Source organism: Haemaphysalis longicornis, unplaced genomic scaffold (assembly GCF_048455015.1).
Source record: "Haemaphysalis longicornis isolate Haplotype H1 unplaced genomic scaffold, Haemaphysalis longicornis Haplotype H1 scaffold_13, whole genome shotgun sequence".
NCBI classification, from domain to species: domain Eukaryota; kingdom Metazoa; phylum Arthropoda; class Arachnida; order Ixodida; family Ixodidae; genus Haemaphysalis; species Haemaphysalis longicornis.
Window position 1 is genome coordinate 98,628,757 of NW_027526233.1, and position 11,653 is coordinate 98,640,409.

An 11,653-nucleotide genomic window follows, 5' to 3' on the forward strand; every position below is an offset into this window, starting at 1 on the left:
TACCATTGCCACTATTTCCCAGGACGACGTTACCTCTCCAGCACTTTGCCCTCTTGCGTCAGTGCAGTGTGCCTGTAATCCAGAGCTTACGGTCTCGTGCCTTACTGCTACCATCAACCCTGAGCTCAGCTTGGAAAAGCGGGAAGCGCTCCTCACTCTGCTTGCGGAACACAAGGCCTTATTCGACTGCCACTCTTCCACTCTTGGACGGACATCAGCGGCAACTCATCGTATAGAAACAGATGGTTCGTGTATAATTCGCCGTCGTCCCTACCGCGTTTCGGCCTCAGAACGCAAAATCATTCAGGACAATGTTGACGATATGCTTCAGCGGGACATTATTCGCCCTTCTGGAAGCTCCTGGCCATCACCGGTTGTTTTGGTCCGCAAGAAAGACGGCTCCGTGCGCTTTTGTGTGGACTATTGGGCGCGTAACAAAATTACTAGAACAGACGTTTACCCCATGCCCCGGATTGATGACGCTCTGGACACTTTGCATGGCACCGAATACTTCTCGAGCCTTGATCTTCGATCGGGATATGGGCAAATCCCTATGAACGAATCAGATAAAGAAAAAACAGCTTTCGCCACACCCGATGGCCTTTACGAGTTTAACGTCATTCCATTCGGACTGTGCAATGCTCCAGCCACCTTTGAGCGCATGATTGACACCGTCCTGCGTGGATTAAAATGGAAGATCTGTCTTTCTTACCTTGACGACATCGTTATCTTCTCGTCCACGTTCGATGAGCACCTTCAACATGTTGACGAAGTATTAAGCTGCCTCCGCAACGCTGGTCTTCAGGTCAACACCAAAAAGTGTCGATTTGCCAGTACCTCCATCAAAGTCCTGGGCCACGTTGTAAGCAAGGATGGGATACGCCCGTATCCGGACAAGATCAACGCGGTTCTTAACTTCTCTTGGCCACTCCGTCAAAAGGAACTTCGCAGTTTTCTTGGATTGGCTTCTTATTTCCGTCGCTTCATTCGCAATTTTGCAGCAATGGCCTCGCCCCTGAACAAACTATTGACATCCGGAATCCCATTCCTCTGGACCGAAGACTGCGAAACTGCTTTCAAAACCGTCAAACAAGCTCTGACATCTGGACCTGTCCTCGGCCATTTCGATGAGTCGGCACCGACAACTCTCCCCACTGATGCCAGTGGGCATGGGCTTGGTGCGGTCCTTCTGCAGCGCAATGATTCGTCATTGGAGCGCATCATCGCCTACGCCAGCCGCACTTTGACACCCGCTGAGCAGAACTACACAATTACTGAGAAAGAATGCCTCGCGGTTGTCTGGACCGTGCAAAAATTTCGTCCTTATTTGTACGGGCGCCACTTCTCCGTAGTGACAGACCACCATGCGCTTTGTTGGTTATCCTAGCTCAAACATGTATCTGGACGCCTTGGCCGCTGGGTTCTCCGTTTACAGGAGTACGATTTTACGGTGACTTACAAGTCGGGCAAGACTCACAATGATGCAACGCCCTGTCCCGTACCCACAGCCGTCCCTCGAGGATAACACGCCCCCTGCCATCTCTTCACCCACGCTGACAATGGCGCCTTTGCGCAGAGCAGAACAAGATATTCCATCAAACCTTGTATCTCTTCAACGAACCGACTCGTACTGCCGACACCTCATGGAACAACTCGATGGTTCTGCTTCACCACCTAATGGCCGCTCCCGCCATCAACTAAACAAATTTCGCCTCTTGAATGGTGGAGCGCTTTACAATCACAATTATCACCCTACCGGCGACAGGTGGGTTCCAGTCATCCCTCGCTGTCCTCGGAACCAAATCCTGGAAGTCCTTCACGATGACGCCATGGCTGGCCATCTTGCGTTCAACAAAACTTACGACCGCATTAGGAGCCGGTTCTTTTGGCCAGGCCTTTCCACCAGCGTCGCAAAATATGTTGCATCATGTCCTGCCTGTCAGCGTACTAAACGCTCATCCTTAGCCCCTGCTGGGATGCTACAGCCCCTACCTTGCCCTCCTGCTCCATTCGAAGTCATTGGCATCGTCCTATATGAACCTTTGCCTCCAACTTCGACTGGTCATCGATGGATTGTGACTGCTGTAGATCATTTGACTCGATTCACCGAACCTGCTCCTCTGCGTACCGGCTCCGCTTCCGAAGTCGCAGATTTTTTTCTGCAAGCCATCTTTTTACGTCACGGACCACCTCGCACTCTTTTAAGTGACAGAGGACGCACATTCCTCTCAGCAGTCCTTGCGGAAGTTCTTCGGGCTGCCGGTACCATTCACAAGACCACGTCAAGCTATCATCCTCAGACAAATGTCCTGACAGAATGCTTTCATCTTACTCTGTCTGATATGATTTCTGTCTATATCAACCCCGACCACAGAAACTGGGCCGACATTGTTCCCTTTGTAACATATGCCTACAACACTGCTGTTCAAAGTACCACTGGATTTTCACCGTTTTTCCTCGTGTATGGCCCGCATCCACCATCTGTTTTGGACGCATCTTTCTTTTCCTGCCCGGTTTCTCCAACAGTTACCTTGACATGTCAATTTGTTTGTCGTGTCGCGCATTGCTGGAACCTCGCCCGATTGAACACCGAGTCCTGCTAGAATGACCTGAAGTCTCGATACGATACAGATCGCCGGGACGTCACCTTCGAACCAGGAGACGAAGTGTTGCTTTCCACACCTCTACGTGCTCCAGGGCTATGTGAAACGTTTATGCCACGATTCATTGGCCCGTACACAGTCCTTCAGCGTACGTCTCCAGTGAACTACAGCGTCACTGACCGTCGGTGCCGTGGCGTTGAGACTGTGCATGTTTGGCGTCTAAAACGCTTTCTTCACCGATCGCCATCCCTCTGACGTGCGGCTAGTTTGGCCGCTTCGACCGCCGGGGACGTTAGTGTGAGCGATGTTTTTATACCGATCGCTACAGTCGTCATTCTCCCCAATCATAGCATCTAGAAACAATCCAATCATCAGCATCATCTTCATTCACGCGCCACCGGCTGCCACCATGATATCGCGTGCCTCGTGCGACCGTCTTCTTCGTCGGAGTCTCTGCGGGTTGTTCCTTTCGCGAAGCCGGAATAAACGGTCTGTGCTTCCCCGTGACTTTGCCTTTCAATATATATATATATATATATATATATATATATATATATATATATATATATATATATATATATATATATATATATATATATATATATATATATATATATATATATATATATATATATATATATATATATTATATAAATATATACATGTATATATATATATATATATAAGGGTTGGCAGTCAAGAAAACCTCGGAAAGTAAAGGGGAGGTTGTGGTGGGTCATAGAAAGAAATGAAGAATTTTTTGAATCAGAAAGAAAGTGGTGAAAAAAGGCCCGCCGGGTGGAATCGGAACCGACGACCTCCAGAATACCGGTCTGGTGCGATGACAACTACGCTATCGGCGGGGCTGTTTCCCCACCACTTTCTCGGGTATTTATGTTAAGGTATTTTTGTTTCCTGCACTTGGGGGTGGTAGCCAGCGCCACTCGGACTACGACGAAGAAAGTGGTGGGGAAACAGCCCCGCCGGAAGCAGACCAGGTGGTGAGAGTAGGGTCCTTATCAGAAACTATCTGCAAGCCTCAGGTGAAAACAAAAGGTATAGAAAGGGGGAAATAACAGGTCAAGGAAAAAAGAAAAAAGAGAAAAAAAAGAAGAAAAAACAGGGAGGGAAACCACACAAACCCACACACACAAAAAAAGCAATGACCCGCAACAGAAATGACACGTGTCACCCACGGCAACATTCTTGGAACAGCCCTGTCCTGAAACTCAAAAACGAAAAGATAAAGTTACAGTGAGGTACGGGGCACAAGACCACGCGGAGTAAAAAAAGAGAGAAATAAAATAAATGAAATGGAATTCCAAAAGCAAAGGTTGGAGGGATGCGGGCGAGTATTAAGGTAGAAGCTAAGGAATGAAAAAGAAAGAAATTAGACTACGAGGTAAAGATCAGAGGGAGGGGTAATAGTCTTTGGATAAGGTATATGCAATACAGTGCCTACTTCTGTATTTCCGGTGAATATCGCAAGGATTCCAAGTTGCCCCTAGACGCATTTATTCCAGTAGGTGCCATATATATATATATATATATATATATATGGCACCTACACTATAAATATATATATATATTTATAGTGTGGACATGGCTATAGAATTAAAGAAAAAACAGAGACAAACCGTGTGCAATATAATTTCTCACAAGTACGAAATGTTCTCTTCAGCGTTGAAGCCTACAGCAGCTTGGCCATTTTTCTCGCTGTCTTTACTTGAAGACTGGAACCTCGTTGCTGCTCCAGAAACCTTGAGTAGAAGTGCATGCGTGTTGCGAGTTAAAATTTAATAACGCGTGCACTGAGTTCCTGAAAGCGCAAGGGGCACCCAACAAGACTGAGGGTATTTTCCTTCAACTCTTCTAGAAATTCCAGAATAATCCCCAAACACCTTGTTTGACTTAGTCGGCCGCTCTATGACGCACTCGATTCCTGACAGCATGCACGTTAGAGCTGCAGACGGATGCTTTAGAGCACCAGGCAGAAAAGACCTAAGCTCAGTCTTCCACTCCGAGAGATGCGTCGCGTCGCTGGGAGCAGAAAGAAGTGGCGCTCCGACTTGTTGACATCGTTCCGGTAGCCGCTCGTGCAGCCACGAACGCAGCACGTCGGCATGGACGTCGGGAACAAAGCACGTTGGCTGATGTAGCGAACATACGCGGTGAAGGCTACAGTTGAGCGAAAACCACGTGCGAGCGAGCGTACGCTGGTTCCGCCCGTCATGGTGGCCGGCTAGGGGAGTCGTGAAGCTCGATGCGACTGCAGCGCCATGAGGCGCACGGACAAGCGGTGGTTCTGCGCAGCGCCGCCAAGTTTCACTACTGAAGCTATTCTTGTAACGTTGGTGTGTGCTATCGTACGCGAATGTAGTGGGAACCGCGAGTACTGAAGCGTCGAATGACAACTTCATGAACGCCGACTAGTCAAAGAAAACGCCAAGGGGATTGTTTAACTTGTCATCTCCACGACGAAGGGCTCCACGCAAGGAGCCACGGATGAAGCGGTAATTACGTGGGACGAGCTGCAAGTGGCGGAGAGCACCAACACAAAGATTGGGGACCCGGCGCAAGTGTACTGGAGCCAGAACCCCGCGCTCGTCCAGAGCGTGACTCAAAACCACGATCCAGGCATCCAAGACACCGTCATGAAAATGACCGCTGGCATACATATTAAATGTGGGGTGCACGGCGCCGCGCGCAACGTACCTGAGGCGAAAGCGCAGCCACCTGCGCTTAAATTTGTCGGCATGTTTTATTGCTCTATGCATCGTCTGAGAACTTCAGGGGTCGAAAATTAAACGAACCACTGAAGGCATAAATAAGACTGCGTTTTTTCTTTTGTCAGCTTGCGCCATTGTGTCATGTTTTTGCTGCAAGCAATTTTATGTTTACACGAGTTAAGTTTATATATGCTTGCATGCCCATGAAGCCCTAACCACAAACACGAAAAATTACGCGTCACGCGAACGTCAGCCAGCGGCACTGCGCCGATCCACAGGAGAGGGTCGGTAGGACGAGCACGAGACCGGCAAGGTTACGCGTCAGCCGCTGCGTGGACTTGCGTTGGTGGACATGCTTGTATAAACTCTGCCATCCTTGTAAAGTTTTTTTGGCCGTTTATGAGAGTTGATTTAGATAACCAAAATGCAGTACTCAGGACCCTAGATTTGCCATAAGAAATACACGCACCTAATTCATTGCTACGAATGCTTTTGAGCCAATTTTGAAATCCTCAAAAATGTATTTCGAGTTATCACCATCAATTCTGAACAAAATAAGGGGGCTTGATAAACTAATACGCACTTCTAACATTATTTCCTTGCTACCTGATGATATGTGCGGACTCAATTTATAAGCATAAGCAAAACAAATTTGAGCGCTGCTTTGCTACTGAGGTTAGAGTCCAATGTCACCTGTAGATTATCAGGCAAGCTGCTCTAGCACCGTTTCTCTACACTGTAGAAAAAAAAGCTGTTCAAACTCTCGCCACAAAAAAAGTCTCTATCACTATTTGACCCACGGACTTTTTGAACAGTTGCCGGACTCTCAACCACTCGACTACGATAGGAGACTTTGCGGAGACGACGAATTTGGTGTATACTAGTTTCGCTGCCAACGAACACGGTGGTGTTTTGTTTTGGCAGTATTTAAGACATTTGCTAGCGTTAACACTTGTTTCTTACGCACCGATCTCGCAGGAGGGGCCAATTAAGCTAGTACTACAAGCGATGTAAATAAAGTCTCCTTATTTTGGCCAAGAGAAGCTGTCGCACGTCTTAGATATCGTCTCTGCAACCACGATAAGCGCGAATGGAATGGAAGGTGCCGCTATTGGAAACACTTGCTCGTCACGCCGCGATCGAGCAAGTGTTTCATGCTAATACTACAAGCGAAGTAGCCAAATATCCCTTATTTAACTCATAAAGCGCTATCGCAAATCTCTGATCACCTCGATAAAATCCAAACAAGCCATGAATGAATGAGCGCTTTAAAACAAAAATAGTAGTTTCCTTATTGTTTCAAGGCAGCCGATTACCGCAGGTTGAAACGAAATTCATTGTTTTCTGCTGAAAGAAATGACCCAAAAGCACGAGACGGACAGGAAACTCGGAAGCTGCCATCCGTTTGTCGATGCTTTCTGCTGCGTCGACGATGATTTATCTAGTGGCACGTCATATGCGTGCAGCGCGCGCGTCTCCATGCATATTCTTCGACGAGCGCGGCGACGGCGTTGACATGTGAAAAGGGAGAAAGTACGCTGCATGCGGTTGGACCCTAAATGTTCAGCGGAATTAACCGGGCGTTTATATAGAAGTAACTTTTGTGTATTAGTTTGCAAATAAAACATCGCTGGTGAAATGTGCATAGATGCCAGGAGTACATCTCCCTACGTACTCGTGCAATTGATCAAGAATAACATTGTATTTCTACTCTTCCTACCCGAGAGAGGGAGATGACATGCTGCTTTACTCTTCGCTGCAGGAGTTGAACTGGGACTTCACTCGGCCCCCCACGAGAAGAGTACGCCGTCAGTTTTGCTATTGCTCCTCATGGGGAGCGAACATTGCATCCCTCGCCCGGGAGCTTTTGTGGGGAGTGCTTCAACGCTCACAAGAGTGCCGTTACTATTGAAATCTTCACTACTCCCCCGATTTCTTAGTGTGCACACATTACAACCAAAGTATGTCCCAGAGATGTCGACATTGTATAGTCGGAAAAGCGTCCCTATTGGGCTGCGATTGGGATGCCTCTGTGGGTAAATAAGGTCGTGCGTTAATTTTTCACCAATAAGCAAATATCAGAGGCATAATTTTTTGTTGCTTGGGTTCATTTTCACCATACAAAAAATACTTCGCAGGGCGGACGTATTTTTTGTCGTATAGCAATTATTTAGATATGCATATTTCAAACTAACAATTACCATGATCCTAGAGCAGAGACCCCTTATCTGCACCATGTTTGCAGGGCACAATTAACTGTTTATCGCCCACAACACCTTCAGCCGTGTTTGGCGCAGTAAGTGCATTAAAGTGGTTTTTCGCCGCTACGGTTAGTGACTAGTAACAGTTTCGTATAAAACAAAATATTTCATACTTAGCTCAACAAAAATTATAGAGTGTTTTTCCAATCGCGAGAAAACAGCAGGCTTTACATTGCATGTTTTAGGCAATGTTTCGCGCTAAATATTATTTGTTACCAAACTGTGCAGGTGAGCTTGGAGCATTGTATCGTTCGCTACAGAAGAGGGGTGCCATTCTTTGTAAGGGCATTCATGTACTGTGCGTGCGCGCCTGCAGCTGTGGCGTTTTCTCCGCGTCACATTTCTTTGTAGGGTGCGTATTTTATTTACTTGAAAGATTCCATGAATGCAGGTGATCTTCATGGATGTTTCAATGTTGGTTCGCGGTTTTATTGTGTTTTAGGGGCAGAACTGCCACTTGGCGGGAAACGGGCCGTTTCCTTTGTTCTTTGGTGGTGCGGTACAAAGAGAACAACAGTCTTTGTTTTCTCTATGGCTGGATGGGGGTGGTTTTGGCATGTGAGGACGACGCTTTGTTTCTTCTCACAACAAGTTAGCTTACCAGAAGATGGCTTGTCTACATCGGGTCATGGCGTACCGGTGCATCTGTTGTGCTGTTAGGTATGTCATGAGCGCTATACTGTCGGCGCGAGGAGCGTCGTTTTGGAGTGCCGCGGAATGTTTAGCCCAACCCATCGGAACATTGAACGGGTTGCATGAGTCAGGGCTGCTTGGCTTGCCTCAAGCTGTTACGACAACAGGGCTACCCCCCGATTTTGTAGCTGACTGGCCGGAGATGCGCATATATCCCGAGGATGTTTCCTCAGACAAAACTACTTACTAGAAACGGAGAGCGTTCCTTGCACTTACAGATGCAAAGCAGGTCCAGATACCGCGGGAGCTTCTGACTGCTCTAAAGGCTCTATATCAGAAGAGCCGGAACTTGTCTTGCTTCGGAAAAGGCTGAAAGAGTGGACCTTAGAAGTAGAAGTTTCTCATGCAACCCTAACAAAGCTCCTCAAGATTCTTCGCTCGCACCAGTCTTTTTCCGAGTTGCCAGCGAGTGCCAGGACCTTCTTGTGTACACCGAGGTAATCAGATAATATCAAGAGCAGGGAACCTGGCCAATACTGCCTTTTTGGCCTGAGTGAGGGCCTTCGAGTGGCCGTCCAACATACGCCTCAAGTTCCTGTTCCTGTCATCATTCATATAAATGTGGATGGGCTCTCTTTGACGAAGAGTACGCGGGATCAGTTTTGGCCCATCCTTTGTCACGTTCCCAACTGTGAAGACCGCGATCCCTTTCCAGTTGGCTTTTATTATGCGCAGACCAAAGCTCATGAGATGCTAATGTCCTTCTTGGGGCATTTATGACAGACCTTAAAACTGTTCTCCAGAAAGGCGAACTTCTCGGAAACAGCAGTTTGAAGGTGGAACTGGGAGCCATAATTTGTGACGCGGCAGCCAAATATTACATTCGTTGCATTAAAGGGCACACTGGCTATTTCAGTTGCTCTAAGTTCAAAACTGAAGGGGATTTCTTGAAAGAGCGAATTTGCTTCCCCAAGCTTGATGCACCTTTGAGAACTGACGCTAGTTTCCGCACTAAACAAGAAGAGCACCACAGCTCAGAAACAATCCTAGAGCAATTGCCCATACACCTTGTTTGTTAAGTGCCACTGGAATAGATGCATCGCATTTGCCTTGGTGTCAAGCCGAAGCTCTTACTGCTTTGGGTGGAAGGTGAGAAAAGCTACCGAAATGGTAAAGCTGCCAGTTTGTCTCTTTCTGGGCCGCACGTTGAAAGCCAGCACAATGTTCCTTCAGACATGTCCCGAAAGCCAAGAAGTTTATCAGATCTTGACAGATGGAAGGAGTCACAATTGCGCCTGATTTTGGTCTTTACTGTGCCAGTAGTACTAAGGCTGAAGTTACCTGATCATCTCATGAACAACTTTCTGACATTGTATTGTGCTGTAACGATTCTGAGCAGCCCGGTGCTTTGCAATGTGCACCTAGACTATGCACATAAGCTCTTGATTCATTTTGTTGAGACTTACATTACACTGTATGGTAATTATTCAGTGTCTCACAGCGTTCATGCCCTGATTCATGAGGCCAATGATGTGCGTACCTATGGATGTCTGCACACCTACAGTGCATTCCCCTTTGAGAACTGCATGCAGAAACATAAAGTGTGTGCGGAAGCCGGAAAAACCCGTCCAGAAGCTTTCCAACCGGATTGCAGAAGAAAGATCGCTTGCCTCATGTCTAGCTGTGAAACCAGGCAACACAGCACCATCAACATCCCAAGCTTCTGGTATCAAATACAGAACAGGACGTGTGCATGAAGCACGACCCTTGCCGCAGGGATGCACTGGACCGCAGTACAAATCTGTAAGGTTCTTCGCGGACATCAGCATCAACAGAACTAAGAGGGACTTACATGCATGATTAAAGATGGCAGCATTGTCAACTTCGAAAATATTGCGCATTCCACAGCTCATGATCACCCGGTTTTAGTTGTAAGGCGGTACCAAAAACTTGAAGACCTTTACACATATCCATGTATCTCGTCTCTCTTCGTTGTGTACCTGGCATCAAAACACACTGAAATTCACTTGTGGCCACTCAAGGAGGTTGGGACAAAATGCGTGATACTCCCAGTTTGAACTAAGTATGCTGTTTTCCTTATGGTGCACCTAAAGTAAGCCAAGCAATGGAAGTCCTGTAACTTAGGATGTTCATTATACTTGCTCGTTTGGACTCTGTATGTTTGTTACCAGTGGTGTATTCAGACACGCTACTATTTTTTGTATTAAACCACAGCACCATACCTGGAATAACGAAGGTTTTTTTAAATAGAAGAGTTTATTTGTGAGTCCCTTTATGTTGACTTTGTTTTCATGTATATTTCACACAAAGATTATTACTGCCTACGTTTTCATGAGAGAACGGCTATTCCCAAAAGCTCATTTTGTAGATAGGAACATAGCGCAGATGATATACTTTTAGGCCCTCCAGGAATGAAGTTGCTTTTCAGTGTTTGTACTGTTTAAAATTGATACGCATTACCCAAAAGAACTATGAAGGTTTTATTCTGCAGTCATTTCTTACGGATTTTTTGGTTTTCTTGCCTCCACCATTAGCACTACGTGTCGGCTTCATCAGTTACGTTGCAGAGGTAATGATTGTTGCCATTTCTATCGTAAATATTTTTGTTTGTTCCTGTTATGAGTTTGCAGTCTTTATTTTCCCAGAAGATGATAGCAGTTTGGGTATTGTTCATAAAAGTTGGCTGAATGAAGATCATGATAAGACCCTTTGGCCCAATGGAAAGAACACAAACAAGTGACGTCGCATGACTATTCAGGAGGCAGCACCAACGGAGGCTTGGATTGAAGTGAAATGTATTGTGAAAGCTTGGGCAGGTACACCCGTTTTTTTTTATTGGGGGCAATTTTGTCTCAACAAGCGAAGTTTTTTCTTTAGACTTTTATGAAAGGGCAGTTGGGCGAGCTCAATACTTAAAGAACACCGTGACCGGTGAAAGACTACTGGCCAGAGGGAAGCGAAAAATGCGCTCTACAGTTCCCTCCAAGTGCGACAGCGGGTCTAGCAGCAAGTTTAGAAAGCGAGGCGGAGTATGTGCGGCTAAAGCCAGCAAAGCCACCACTTCTAAAAAAAGAGTATGGCGTCTTTTTACCCTTCAGTAAGATATGTAGTGAAATAATTTAGCAGTTTAAATAACAGCGTTGTGAATTTTTTCTGCAGGTTTAACTTTTTCAAGACGTTCTGTCCATCAGCCTGGTGTGTATGCCTTTCATCTGTATTTAGTGCTTGTGGCATACAATACCTGTTGGTTGAGTACTGCAGGCTTCTCTTCCCAGGCCTATACGAACGAGCTTCACATCCTTCAGGATACCCATGCGTGCGCCAGCCATACTCAGGTGGCGATCCTTGATATAAATGCTGAAGGTTACTTTCAAAGCACAATTGTATTTCAGACCCGTCAAATTTG

At 46.5% G+C, this 11,653-nt stretch overlaps 1 pseudogene; it reads left to right on the forward strand.

Moving 5' to 3' along the window:
- Nucleotides 1-10,343, forward strand: part of LOC144163966 (uncharacterized) — a 35,367-nt pseudogene extending 25,024 nt beyond the window's left edge.
- The last annotated feature ends 1,310 nt before the right edge of the window (nucleotides 10,344-11,653 follow it).